The following is a 15,366-nucleotide window of genomic DNA, read 5'->3' as shown; positions in this document are numbered from 1 at the left end:
ACTGGAGTGAGTAGCATTTTCCTTCTCCAGGGGATCTTCCCAATCCAGGGATTGAACCCAGGTCTCCCACGTTGCAGGTGGATTCTTTACCAGCTAAGCCACAGGGGAAGCCCCATGGAGCTGCATAAGCACTTTTAGAGAAAAAAAAAAAAAATTGATGACACATGCATTATGACCTCTTTTTGGACTTGATTCTGTTTATTGACTTCATTTTATCCTCATACCAACAGACCATTCTATCTTAATTACTGGGGCTTCATACACGTTTTGGAATCTGGAAATGCAAGAGATGTTTTCTTTGTCTTATTCAAGGTTTATTCTAGGTTTGTGCACTTCCACATAAGTTATACAATAGCTTCTACCACAAGAGATTGAGGTAATTTGCTTGGGATTGTTTTGAGTTTATGAATTCATTTAGGACAATTGACATCTTAACATATGGAGTCTTTGGATCCATAGCCTCTTTATTTATGTCCTCTCTAATTTCCTTCATTAATGTTAAGATTTTTGTATAGGACATGCATTGTTGCTGTTGTTTAGTCTCTATCATGTCCAACTCTTTGAGACCCCATGGACTGTAGCCTGCCAGGCTCCTCTATCAATGGGACTTCCTAGGCAAGAATACTGGAGTGGGTTGCCATTCTCATCTCTAGGGGATCTTCCCAACTGAGGGGTATTTTCTACATGTACAAACGTGTGATGTGTAAATAAAAATAATCCACCTGGTTGGCAGGCAGACTCTTTACTACAGAGCCACCTGGGAAGCAAGGCTACTTGCTACAGATATAGCAATTTTATCTTTTATTTCATATAACTTTTTTACCTTTAATTGACCTAAATACCCAGCATCGAATCCAGAGCTAGGGTTAACTGGGTTAAGAAAAATGTGAATACAGGGAATTAATTATGCTCTGAAATGGCCAGAACAGAACTAGATATCTGTCAATATGAGAACAGATTCAATTCAACAGCCAAATAGACGGTACCAACCTCTTGTTTGGGGTTTTGCAAACACTATTTCATTGAGCAGCCTTAGGAAATGGTCTTTCCTGATACCAGTGTCTATAGGTGGCAAGGACTGGTCACCACTGAGTACCAGGCCATGATTTATGTTAGTTACCCCAGACCTCAGAAGTGAGGACATTTCTCATCTCCCTAAAATGATCTGTGATTTTTTTCTCCCAAATCAAAACTATTCTAGAATTAATGAAGAGGAATCAAGAAGAGGACTTGCATACCTTATATTAAATTAGTTCCCAAGCATTTGATAAATGACATCTTAATTGCATTTTCTAATGCTTTTGCTAGAATCTAAAAATAAAATTGATTTTTGTATTTGGTGACTGTATCAGTGCACTAATATGTTCTAGTTCTTACAGTTTGTTTAGAGGTACTTTGTATTTTCTACATGTATAAACTTATGATCTGTAAATTAAAATAGTTTTAATTTGCTTCTCCTTTTCAAACTTAATACATCTTATTTCCTTTCCTGGTTTGATCCCATGCCCTCCATTAGGACAGTGAATGGAAGTAGATAGTCTACCTGTCTTGTTTGAAATCCTATATGGAAGGATATTGACTTTGATATTTTCAATGATACCCTTTATTAGATTTGGGAATTTCTTTTTTATTTTCGGATTGTTGGGAGTATTCATCATACTCCCATAACTCCCATCATAAATACATACAAAAGAGACGTTAGCCTTTCAGCAAATTCTCTTGATTATTTGAAAGTAAATTAAGTACATAATTTTGGTTTTCATCAAGCAAAGGAAGATAACCTCACCTCATATGGTCAAGATATAATCTTCTAAAATTAAAAATTTGGAAAGGAGGCAATAGGCTAGAAAACTTATTTTAGATTCTCCATATATTTTTGGTTTTCAATATTATTTAAAATGCCACTTTGAAGTGTTTTGTACAATCTTCTAAAAAATAAAGTCGAAGAAACCAACAAACAAAATTTTCATGCTAGTTTTCTTCTGCCTTTTGCTAATATAATAATATATTCTTACATAGCTTAAATGAATTCATTTTCATTTGTTCCTATATTTTCAGTAATAGTGGGTGTTGACTTGTGTGTGCATGTAATCCGCCAAAGAGAGACTCCCAAAGAATATTTGTGGTTCTTTGTTAAATAAATTAAGCATGATTACCATGATATTTATTTCCATATCATTAGTTTAATTTTCCTCCATCCTAGAGTTGGGATGTTTGTTATCTGTTCTTGAATTTTGTCCACAAATATAACCTTCTATTTATCCTGTTGGAGTCTTTTGTTTAACTTGACTTCCATAGGATTGAAAGATTGCTTTTAGAATAATTTCAAGAGTTGCTCAGCATAACTTCTTTCACTAAGTTCATGAATAACAACTCATCTACTCATTCAGAAAACAGATAACTCTTGAGTGCTTTATATGTAGCAACCTCTCTTTATAAACATTGAATAACCTTAAAATATGGGAAGGTTAAAGACAAAAGGAAAACTACAAAGAAGCCAACAACTGAGGATCATAATGGGGGTATGACAAAATAAAGAAGCCAAAAATAATTAAAGTCTTTTGTGGAGCGGTATAGAACTAAGAAAACACAGCTGAGTACAGAGGTGGTACAACTACGATGTGTGTGTTCTCAGTCATGTCCAGCTCTTAGGACACCATGGACTGTAGCCCACAGGCTCCTCTGTCCATGGATTTACCCAGGCAAGAACACTGGAGTGGGCAGCCATTTCCTTTACCAGAGGATATTCCTGATCCAGGGATAGAACCCCCATTGCCTGCATTGCAGGCGGATTCTTTACCCGGTGAGCCACCAGGGATATTTACCTTTCAAATGAGGAACTTTTCAAAAGGTTGACTTCTGGTGGGAGTTTAGCTCTGCAGTTTGTTTATTCAGTCACAAGAGGGGGCTGCTTTATTTGGGAACAGTGGTCCTTTCTGGCTATAAAGGAAAGGAAACATGTTTTCCATCGATGTTCCACAGAAAAGTGAAGAAAAAAGACAGATTTTCATTGTCTTTCAATAAACTGATTTTATAATCCTTTGTTGAGTGCATGTGGTCAAGGGTTCAGGGAGTCATAGCCTTATAGCCTAAATGTTTTCCATGTACCTCCCTAAACCCTGCTTTCCCATTTCCCACCCCTGGTTAACTCTTCCCTTCCCTATTCCTTACGCTCTTTTCTCTTCACTCCTCTTTTTCTCCAGGATCATCCACCTCCACCCTTCTCCACCCCAGATGGTTTGCTTTCCCTTCTGTCTTTTCTCTCAGTGTCTGCATCCTTGGTGCAGAGCACCTACAAACTTGGGCACAGAGGGCATAAGGATTAAGGACAGTTGTTCAAGGAGGATGAGGAGAATACCATCCTTGTCATCAGTTACTATATCAAGAACCGATGCATTGAGAAATGTCTGCCTAGATGGAGACAGATGCATGATTCCAAGGACATTTTCAGGACGCTGAGCTCCAATGTCCAAGCTCAAGATGTTTAGCTTTCTGTCTCAATGTTACTAATATTTCCTGTCCCCCAGAACAACCACAGCCTACTTTGAAATCTCACTTACATTTACTAGAACATGGATGGAAATTTTCATTTCTTTACAATATAGAGCTCAGTAAAGCTTTCTGGGATTAAACAATGTTTCCCACAAGCTTCACGGAGCATCAGAAAATTTCTTTGAAGAAGAAATGATAGAACACAGGTTCTGGATAGACACACCATTGTGATTGGTGTTCCTTTTCCAGAGCCAGACTTTAAACTTCGCAAGGGATAGTAGTCGGCACCCTGTGAGTTGGGGATGTCTTGCCTTCTTTGCAGGATGTGACTAAAACAGGGCAGGAAGACCTAGATAAGGAACTGCTTGATCATTGGCTGAGGGATCCTGGCAAAAACACACTGCAACAGATACCTGCACTGGTTGTAAGTCTCTAACAGCAGCAGTTGTGTCTGTTCTCTGGAAACAAGCCTAGGAGCAGACACAAGTGTGAACTCTGAGCCCACAATCCTGGCTTGTCCTTGAAATATGAGGCTGGTGATTGGAGTAACTGTTTTTCTGACCTTGGGTAAGTGTTCTACGTCTACAAGGGATGACTTTGAGGCCAAGGAGCCATAAGGGTCATTTGCTCTCTACTTTTCTTCCTGTGTTTTATTCAGCATTATAGCAATGGAATTGAGAACAGATCTATGCATTTGGTAGTGAGCGCAAACTTCTACATGACAGATTAATTCATAGCCATGATACAGAAGAGACTTTAGCAGTAAGCAGGTTGGAAGAAATCTCTGGGGTTATTGAGCCAAGGACCCTGGGATAAAGCCTATAGAGTTCTCAGATTCTTGCCATGTGTCTTTGGTCCATATATAATAAGCACCAATAATATTTCTCAGGACATAGGTAAAAACACTGGAGTAGGGGTAGGTCCAGACAGTTTGGGGAGTGTTGTGCCCTTGATCCACAGAATTACACTAATTTGTTGTCAGGGGATAATTTTATTTTCTTGACCCTTTAGGGACTGTGATTAATGCTAAGACCACCCAGCCTGGCTCCATGGATTGTGCTGAAGGAGAGGATGTAACCCTGCCTTGTAACCACTCTACCATTGGTGGAAATGAGTATATACATTGGTATCGGCAAAATCCCAATCAGAGTCCACAGTATGTCATTCATGGCTTACGAGGCACAGTGAACAGCAGCATGGCCTTTCTGACCATAGCTTCAGACAGAAAGTCCAGCACCTTGGTCCTGCCCCAGGTCACCCTGAGAGACACCGCTGTGTACTACTGCATCCTGAGAGAGGCACACTGGGACAGACGGGGTTGCACCTGTGCAGTATCTCTCTGGTGGGAAGACGGGGGTGGGCAGAGTTGGGGGAGCAGTCACAAGAGCAAATCTAGAGTCATCTGGAAGGATAATCAGAAGAGCAGTAAGACATGAAGGAAATGAAGGGAAGGGAAATGGAAGAAGATGGATAAAGAAAAGAAGAGAAAGAGGACAAGGAAGAAGTGTTTCATTGGTTGATGTGTCTATGAATGATAAGGAAACTAAGAATCATAATTTTAACACAGGAATAAAGTGAAGAAGTATTAATAGTTTGTCATGGCTCCTCCTCGTGTCAATAAAATGTTGGTTTCAGTGTATTAAAGATGAAAGATAAGGAAACACAAATAATTCTCCTGTTCCAAATGCTTCCCTCATTTGGACCCAGAACAAATCCATACTCAGAAATGCATATTATTACAGTTTTTTCACTTGCAGATTGATCTTACTCAGAGGAAAATCTGAAATGTTATTTTGTTATTACTCTAGAACACATGTTTGTGATAAAAAAATTTTTAAGGAAGCAAAAACTAAGTGAATATTTATTTTTAATCTGTCTAGAAGTTCTGCCTCTATAAAGAGTTTTCATCATTTTCTATATTCTCTAAGCAGCACATAGATCCATCTCATCATAAAAGTCTCAGGCAGAGCAAAAGTGAAGGCTCATAGCTGTATCTCCTTCATTGCACCAAATGAAGGAGATTCCTCCCACTGTCCTTTTCTAACAGTTTTATGTATATCATATCAGCCTGTTTATTTCAATTACATATATTTTTGCACAGTTCCCCAGGTGAAAGGTTTCCCTGATGAAAGGCTTCCCCTTGATGAAAATGAAAGAGGAGAGTGAAAAGTTTGGCTTAAAACTCATCATTTAAAAAACTAAGATCATGGCTCCAGTCCCATCATTTCATGGCAAATAAATGGGGAAACAAACAGTGAGAGACTTTATTTTGGGGGGCTCAAAAATCACTGCACATGGTGACTGCAGTCATGAAATTAAAAGACGCTTGCTCCTTGAAAGAAAAGCTATGACCAACCTAGATAGCATATTAAAAAGCACTGACATTACTTTGGTGACAAATGTCCATCTAGTCAAAGCTATGGTTTTTCCAGTAATCATGTATTGGTGTGAGAGTTGGACTATAAAGAAAGCTGAGTGCCGAAGAATTGATGCTTTTGAACTGTGGTATTAGAGAAGACTTTTGGGAATCCCTTGGACTGCAAGGAAATCAAACCAGTCCGTCCTAAAGGAAATCAGTCCTGGATATTCATTGGAAGGATTGATGCTGAAGCTGAAGCTCCAGTACTTTGACCACCTGATGCGAAGAACTGACTCATTTGAAAAGACCCTGATGCTGGGAAAGATTGAAGGTAGGAGGAGAAGGAAATGACAGAGGATGAGATGGTAGGATGGCATCACTGACTCGATGGACATGAGTTTGAGCAAGCTCTGGAAGTTGGTGATGGACAGGGAAGCCTGGCCTGCTGCAGTCCATGGGGTTGCAAAGAGTCGGACACGACTGAGCCACTGAACTGAATTGAACCCCAGGTGGTGCAGTAGTAAAGACTATGCCTGCCAACGCAGGAAACACAACAGTTCAGTTCAGTTCAGTTGCTCAGTCGTGTCCAACTCTACGCGACCCCATGAATCGCAGCACGCCAGGCATCCCTGTCCATCACCAACTTCCAGAGCTTGCTCAAACTCATGTCCATTGAGTCAGTGATGCCATCCAGCCATCTCATCCTCTGTCGTCCCCTTCTCCTCTTACCCCCAATCCCTCCCAGCATCAGAGTCTTTTCCAATGAGTCAACTCTTCACATGAGGTGGCCAAAGTATTGGAGTTTCAGATTCAACATCATTCCTTCCAAAGAAATCCCAGGGCTGATCTCCTTCAGAATGGACTGGTTGGATTTCCTTGCAGTCCAAGGGACTCTCAAGAGTCTTCTCCAACACCACAGTTCAAAAGCATCAATTCTTCGGCACTCTACACAACAGAGGCAGGTTCAAGTCCTGGGTCAGGAAGATTCCCTGGAGTAGGAAATGGCAACCCACTCCAGTATCCTTGCCTGAGAAATTCCATGGACAGAAGAGCCTGAGTGGCTACAGTTTAGTGGGTCGCAAAGAATTGGACACAATTGAACACACATGCGCATATCTTTGCACATCACTTTATGCAACTGCATACACATTTATACACATACATACATGTATACACACAGACAGATCAAACGATTTGCCATTAAATTGAATTTATTTGGATTTTTTACACTGTGCTTTTTGATTTTCATTTAATAATATCCTGGAGCTCTTTCTACAGTTGAAACAAAGTGGAGTGGCCCACTACATTCTTTCTGATGCTTATTTAGTACTTTGAAACATTTTACCATTAAATTAATTAATAATTAATTAATTTTTAACTCATTAATGAATAATTGTTTCTTTTTCTTTGCTATCATAAAGAATGTTGTCTTACACATCTTTGTAGAATCACTTTGGCATGTCCATGTAAAATTTAATTAGATATATGAATTGGATACTAGAAAATTTGATTAGATGTTCAATAAAGGGCACATTTAAAATTTTTGGAGAAGTGGCATCTTGCCCTCTATATGCTGTAAACAGTCATACTTCAACAGAGTGAGAAGACATATCTTGCATCCTCCACAAATAGGAAATTATCTGTATTTTTTATTTTAACAATCCAAATATAATTTATCTATACAAAATGTGCATGTATGCTAAGTGGTTTCAGTCATGTCCAACTCTTTGTGACCCTCTGGACTGTTTCCTGACTGTTTTCTCTGTCCATAGATTCTAGGCAAGAATACTGGAGTGGGTTACCTTGCCCTACTCCAAGGGATCTTCCCAACCCTGGGATTGAACTTGTGTTCAATATCTCTTGCACTGGCAGGCAGGTTCTTTACCACTAGTGCCACCTGGGAAGCCTCAATATAAGAAGAGGCTTTTTATTAATCAAAATGGTTCACTACTTTAGGATTGACAAGTACTGTGCTTCCTTGGGCACATTGCTGAATCATCATATGCATTTTTTACATTTTCATTGACTTACAGTTGTGATAACACACTGACTGTGAGTATCAACTGATGTCTAAATGAATATTTTTTTGTTATTCTTTTCTGCAAAGTTAGGAGAATTCCTTGCATCTTTCCAGGGGACTCTATCTAGCTACATGCAATCATAATCTTTCAAACTATCTGGGGTCCACCACCTTATGACAAACACAATAATTAAAAATGTTAATAAAACAAGCATAAATTTATGCCATTTATCACAATCTATGAAGAATGTCAGAGATAAAGAGAAGTGTGTATTGGAATGAACTGAAGTTCACAGGAAGAGCCTAACAAAATAGTTGGGGACCAATTTCACACTTAATAATGACAGGAATGGGGAATAGAAAAAGGAAGGAAGGGAAAGAGAGAAGGTGGGAAGAAGGAAAGAAAACAGGTAAATAGGAAAGAAAAACTTAATGAGTCCATGAATGAATAAGGATTTTGGAATATATCCTTGTCTTCATTATGAGATCCCATGTGATGTCCTTAGACTCTTTCTTCTATTTTTATAGAAGATCTAACTCACGTCTTCTATATTTTATTGCATCCCTAGCAATTGTCAGTAAAGTGTTCAGCCAAGAATATTTCTTTATTCAAAAAATGTTTATTGAGCAGCTCCTATTCATCAGGTACTATGCTAATTACTGAGAACACTTCAATAAATAAAACAGACAGAAAGATATGTTTTAGGAAAAGCCAAGTGTGGAAATAAGCAAGTGAGCTCTAACACTGGGAAGAAGAGGAAATGAGGGGAAAGCTGACTGAAAGTGTCCTGAAGGGATATGATCTTTGGAAAGTGCTAGAGCACCTCTCATTGTACTTTCTGAGACTTGAGTACAAGTATCTGTTACCTCAGATTTCACTCACAGAATCAAAACAATTTCCAAAGTATGATAAGCCTAGCCATTTACATTTCCATACACATCCTACACACCAAGACAAATTTATCAGTCTTTTTTAATATCGAAGAATATGATGTGAATGATGCCACATTGAGGATTCTAACATTTCACAAACTCCATCTGTTAGGCACATCTGAGAGACTGATTCTAAGTTAGAAGACTATCTAATTCATTCTATCAGAATTGCATGAAATGTGCAACATACTAAGTGATTTCAAATTGACTTGCCCCTAAAGTAGATAAGATGTAAGAGGGTTATAAGAAACAAGTAACAAATGTATACACACATGGCACATGGAAAAGACAATTTCCTGAACACGAAGAAAAGAAAACTTCTGAAACTAATCCATTGGGATAGCCAAAATTTACTGATTTATGACATCTTCTTAGAGACTTGAGCACCAGTTGATCTGGTTGTGGCCACATTCCTCTGTATTAGGACCTTTGAAGGCACATTTAATTCTATCCCTGATTGACTCCTTGCAGTGAGGAATGATTCGCCAAGGAGTCTGACCTGTTTAATTTTCTACACTGACCTAATTGTTGCAGGAAGGCAGACCCCTTCCAGGGCCCGAAACTGGGCTCTTGTCTAACACTCAGAAAAAAAATTGTCCGAGGAGACACATGTGCTGACAAAGCAAGAGATTTTATTGGGAAAGGACACCCGGGTGGAGAGCAGTAGTGTAAGGAAACCCAGGAGAACTGCTCTGCCGTGTGGCTCGCAATGTCCGGTTTTATGGTGATGGGATTAGTTTACGGGTGGTCTTCTACCAATCATTCTAATTCAGAGTCTTTTCTGGTGGCGCACGCATCGCTCAGCCAAGATGGATGCTAGCGAGAGGGATTCTGGGAAGTGGACAGACACACAGTATCTCCTTTAGACCTTTCCCGAACTCTTCCGGTTGGTGGTGGCTTATTAGTTCCGTATTCCTTATCAGGATCTCCTGTCATAAAACAATTCATGCAAATGGTTACTGTGGTACCTGGCCAGGGTGGGCGGTTTCAATCAGTGTGCTTCCCCTAGCATAACTACCTCTTACCATCCCACATTACTTTCTACTTTGCCCTCTAAATCCTCATTCTATTGAAAGTAAACATTCAGTAGCCCCTGTAAAAATTCCTTCCACATATCCTAACTGAAACCTGACTGTTTGTAATAGAGCTCTTTCACTTGTGGTTACTTCTGGTCCTCCCTCATCTAAAACACTTCAAATTTAGAGATGAGAACAGCATTCTTGTCACTACCACACCCCCCGAAAAAAACAGACTCTTGTCTTTGACCCTTTGGGGCTTTGCCTTTTACCCTTACTTTTCCCTATTCCTTTTATCACTCTCATCTTTATAAACATTAGACACTCTTCTGTGGGAACCATGTTTTACTATTTTCTCAGAAATGTCTCCTGGAATTGAATCTTACTCATTCCCTCTTCCTTGCTTGCTCTCCCCTGCCTTTAAGTTAAATGTTCTGGTTGACATGTCAGCATTGCAAGATACTGTTCTGCATGATAAACAAACCCCCCTTTCTTCAAAGACCTTTCTTTAGGACTCTCATGTGATTTCCTGCAGACCTCCAGGAGGTAGCTTCCTTAACCCCAGAGTGCTGGTCTCTGTCTTGCTTTACTGCTCTTAGTTAAAGATTATACGATGTTACCAATAAATATGTGCTCAGCGTTTTCTCAGAGAGTTGCTCTTCCATGAACTCTCCCTGAACTGTCTCTTACAATCCTGTGTGTTTGTGAGAATTATTCAGTGTGACACCGCCACACTCTTCCTTATATATTGAAGATGTAAACACATAAGATTCTACTGTAACCTAAAATACTCCTTGACTTAAATTCAGAGAGGACAATTCATAGAGAAACCTGAACTCATCAACTCTGAAGTCTATCAATTAGGATCCCTCTCAGTCACAAACTCCCATGACCACACTCCAGAAAGATGTGATGATATTTCTCCAGTTAGATGCCGCTCCACCTCTGAAATCTTATATCCTGTCTAAATCTTGCATCCTCAGATTCTTACACTCATATACTTCTGCTGCATTCATTCTTTGACTCTTTATGATCTTTTAGCTGCCAGATCTCTTTATTGTTATCTTATTTCTCAGAAGTTTCCAATCTTTTATTTCTCTTTCTACAATATCTAAACTTCACAGCCCTCCTTCAATCAGTCTTCAGTCACTAACTTCATTGTTTTGAGTTAATTCTATGTCATATCAATGATCTTATTAACTCCTAATCATGGATTAATATCTGCCTTCTTATGTACCTCATTGGGGTAATGATTCAAAACACTATATTACACACATACCATGGAATACTGTTCAGTCATTATAAAGATCAAACTACAAAAAAATCTACTTTCTTATATACTTTGATAAAGCAGAGTTCAAGAAAATCACACAGATGGGCAGACTGGTGTCACTGAAATTGTTATCACCTCCAACACTAACTAGACCCACAGTGCTTCCAAGAAAGTATTCTTTTTCTCCATAATCATTTCTCATTATCAATTCCTACAGTGACTTTCTCAAAACTTCTCACACTCATCACATTTCTTAACCCAGGATCTCTTCTATTAATTATATTGGAATGTACTTAATTTCTATCTACAAGAAGAAAAAAAGTCATTAAAATTAATAGATGTGTCAACTTTCTCCTTCATACACTGAAATCCAAACCAATTATTTCCTCCTTCATTCCAATAAAATTGTAATAACTGTTTCTCCTCACAAATTAATTCTCCTACCTGTGGTCCATATTCCATCCTGGCTGTCTCTTCAGAAGTTTGATCCATTGTTTATAGAACATTTCCAAAAACATGTAAATATATCTCAACACTTCAGCATCCTTGTCTACTCAGCACCATGTCTTTTCTCCCCTCCACAGTTCAGCCTCTGGAAAGAGATTTTCTGTATTTCAAAGTTTTTCTCCTTTGTCTTGTCTCTACTACAGTTGAGTTTCTGCTGAAAGACTCAAATCATGATCTTTGTGCTGCTAAAAGTCAATAGACACTTTTCAGTCATCATCTCACTAGGTAGACATTTTTTAGCAACTGCTCTGATGGACAGTCCTTCCTTTTGGAAACTCCACTTTCCCACTCTTTCAGAACACCAGTCAATTCTGATTTGCCATGTACCTCTCTGGACTACCTTTGAGGTTTCTCTGATACTTTTTCCTACTGGCCTTCACATCAGTATTTGAGTTCCTTGGAGATTTTCTTTAGTTTCTATTCTCTGGTGAAGTTTGCTCTGGGTGTGTGTCTTGGTGAAATTACATTTATTCTAAAGAGTAGTATTGTCAGTAGTTGTCAATAGACTGACAACATAGAAGTCTAATTGAATTAGGTTCTAATCTTTATATGTCCTTGGACAAATCATTTAACTTCTAAAGGACTTGATTTCCCCTCTAATAAGTGAGGATACTATCTAGCCTAATGGCCATAGTGCTAAATTGTCAGTGGCCAATGATATAGATTCTTTTTTTAATTTATTAATTTTTAAAATTATTATTATTTTTTATTCTTTTTTTTATAAACTTTACAATATTGTATTGGTTTTGCCATATATCAACATGAATCCGCCACAAGGGTTCAGGATACAGATTCTTGAATCATATCAATGGGACAAATTCCAGATCACTTACTGTGATCTTGAACAAATTACATCCTTCCTTCCTTGCTCCAATTTTCTCATCTATAAAAATAAGGATTTCTTACTTTAAGTGATTATATAATGCTATGTAATTCATATACTAAAAGAACCTCTTAGTAAGCAAACCCCTGAAACATTTTCATCAGTTTAGGATGCTAAGTGCTGCTGCTAAGTCACTTCAGTCATGTCCGACTCTGTGTGACCCCATAGACTGCAGCCCACCAGGCTCCCCCGTCCCTGGGATTCTCCAGGCAAGAACACTGGAGTGGGTTGCCATTTCCTTCTCCAATGCATGAAAGTGAAAAGTGAAAGTCAAGTCGCTCAGTCGTGTCCGACTCTTTGCGACCCCATGGACTGCAGCCTACCAGGCTCCTCCGTCCATGGGATTTTCCAGGCAAGAATACTGGAGTGGGGTGCCATTCAAGTCTAAATAGGAGCAGAAAGGAGATGGGGCACAAAAGCCTGAAGACTCAATTTTTTTCTTTTGTTGACCTGCAGAGGGCGATGTTGCATAAACTGGAAGTGTCTATCTCACTTCTATGAGCTTCTTTATCTTACAGCTCATTGAAGTGCATATTTGAACAGGCTCAACATCAGAAGCAGTCATTCTTATGGAGCCATTTTTTACTGATAGTAGCTAGGATTGCCTAAACAGGGTTCTCTTTAACTCTCAGGTTTTCCCCGTTACAAGGACTCAGCACACCCTGGCACATTCCTTCCTGCTCCTCAAGGGAGATCTTCCTCCCTGCATAGCCATGCTGTCAGTGACTTTTCTGCTACTTGGAATGCTCTTCACAGTAAGTAAGTAACATTATATTCCATGCTTCTGCCTATATAGAAGGAATTTTGTTCTGAGGGTATCTGAATGGAAACACTGTCTCATTATAGATAGGTGTGTCCTGGGTTCACTGATTCTGCATTGATGTTACAGGAGGAACTGGAGCCCAGTTAGTGACCCAGCCTGACGGTCACATCAATGTCTCTGAAGGAAACCATGTGGAGCTGAGATGCAACTATTCTTATGGTGGACCTATTTATCTCTTCTGGTATGTCCAGTACCCCAACCAAGGCCTCCAGTTTCTACTGAAGTATCTATCAGGGCCCACCCGGGTTAAAGGCATCAAAGGCTTCGAGGCTGAATTCAAGAAGGATGAAAACTACTTCCACCTGATGAAAGCTTCAGCCCATTGGAGTGATTCTGCCAAGTACTTCTGTGCTCTGTGTGACACAGTGCCTGAGTCTGCAGGGGGAGCTGAACAAAAACCTTCTCAGACATTGTAGCTTAAAATACTCAGGGTCTCAGTCTGACCTGGTTTTAGAGAGGTCTCTGATCTGATGAAAGTGAGCAGAAGGAGAAGCAGAGTCCTGGGGAGTGCTTGGTCCCTGAGGAAAAACAAGATTTTCAATGTGTCCCTTGTTTTACAGCTATGCAAGAGCAGACCTGGAATAGACTTGTATGGATAGTCTCCTTTTTCATGGTGACATAGCATTCTGAAGGATCAGAATTCTAATTTAATGTGTTGTGGTTGTTGTTTAGTCACTAAGTCATGTCCAACTTTTTACAACTCCATGGATGGCAGTCCCCCAGGCTCCTTTGTCCATGAGATTTCCCAGGCAAGAATCCTGGAGTGGGATGCCATTTCCTTCTCCAGGAGATTTTCCCGATCCAGGTATCAAACCCATGTCTCCTGCTTGGCAGGTGGGTTCTTTACCTCTGAGCCACCTGGGAAGCCCCAATTCAATGTGAGCAACGCTAAATTTCTCATCTTTCACCTTCCGAACTGTCTTCCAACATGCTCCTCCCACACCTCTTGCTTTACAGTTGATAGCACCTCCATTCTGTCCATATCTCTTGCTATAACTTTAGTTATCTTTGACTCTTATTGTTTTCTCACTGCTTACATCTAACTCAGAGAGAAATCCAGTTGGCTGTATCTTAAAAATTAATGCCAAATCGAACCACCATTGCCATTTTCACTGTTACTTCTTTGGTCAAACCACGCTCATCTCTCAAATGTATTACTCTGAAGCCCAGTTTAAATATTATGACATAGGCACTCTTCAGCAAATGGTATTGGGAAAGTTGGAGAACTGAATGTAAATTAATGCTGTTAGAGCATATTCTCACACACCACACACAAAAATAAACTCAAAGTGGCTTAAAAACTTAAATATAAGACACAATACTATAAAACTCCTAGAAGAGAACATAGGCAAAACATTCTCTGACATAAATCTCACCAACATTTTTTCAGGTCAGTCTCCCAGGGCAGTATAAATAAAAACAAAAATAAACAAATGGGACCTAATAAAACTTACAAGCTTTTGTTTAGCAAAAGAATTCATAAATAATACAAAGACACAAGCTACAGACTGGGAGAAAATATTTGCAAATGTTGTGATGGACAAGGGCTTAATTTCCAAGATATATTAGCAGCTTATATGACTCAATAACAAAACAGCAAACAACCCAATCGGAAAATGGGCATATGACCTAAATAGAAATTTCTCCAAAGAATACATGCAGATAGCCAACAGGCACATGTAAAGATGCTCAACATTGCTAATTACTAGAAAAATGCAAATCAAAACGACAGGGAGGTATCACTTCACACCAGTCAGAATGGCCATCATCAAAAAAATCTACAAACAATAAACATTGGAGAAGGTGTGGAGAAAAGGGAACACTTCTACACTGTTGGTGGGAATATAAATTGGTGCGGTCACTGTGGAAAACAGTATGGAAATCCCTCAAAAAATAGAAATAGAGTTCTTATATAATCCAGCAATCCCTCTCCTAGGCATATACCCAGAGGAAAAAACATGGTCCAAAAAGATACATGCACTCCAGTGTTCACTGCATTATTCACAATAGTCAAGACATGGAAGCAACCTAATAGTCCGTTGACAGAGGAATGGATAAAG

The sequence above is a fragment of the Bos indicus genome, chromosome 10, assembly GCF_029378745.1.
Source record: "Bos indicus isolate NIAB-ARS_2022 breed Sahiwal x Tharparkar chromosome 10, NIAB-ARS_B.indTharparkar_mat_pri_1.0, whole genome shotgun sequence".
Lineage (NCBI taxonomy): Eukaryota > Metazoa > Chordata > Mammalia > Artiodactyla > Bovidae > Bos > Bos indicus.
The sequence above is the reverse complement of the archived record's forward strand: the minus strand, read 5'-3'. Positions refer to the sequence as shown.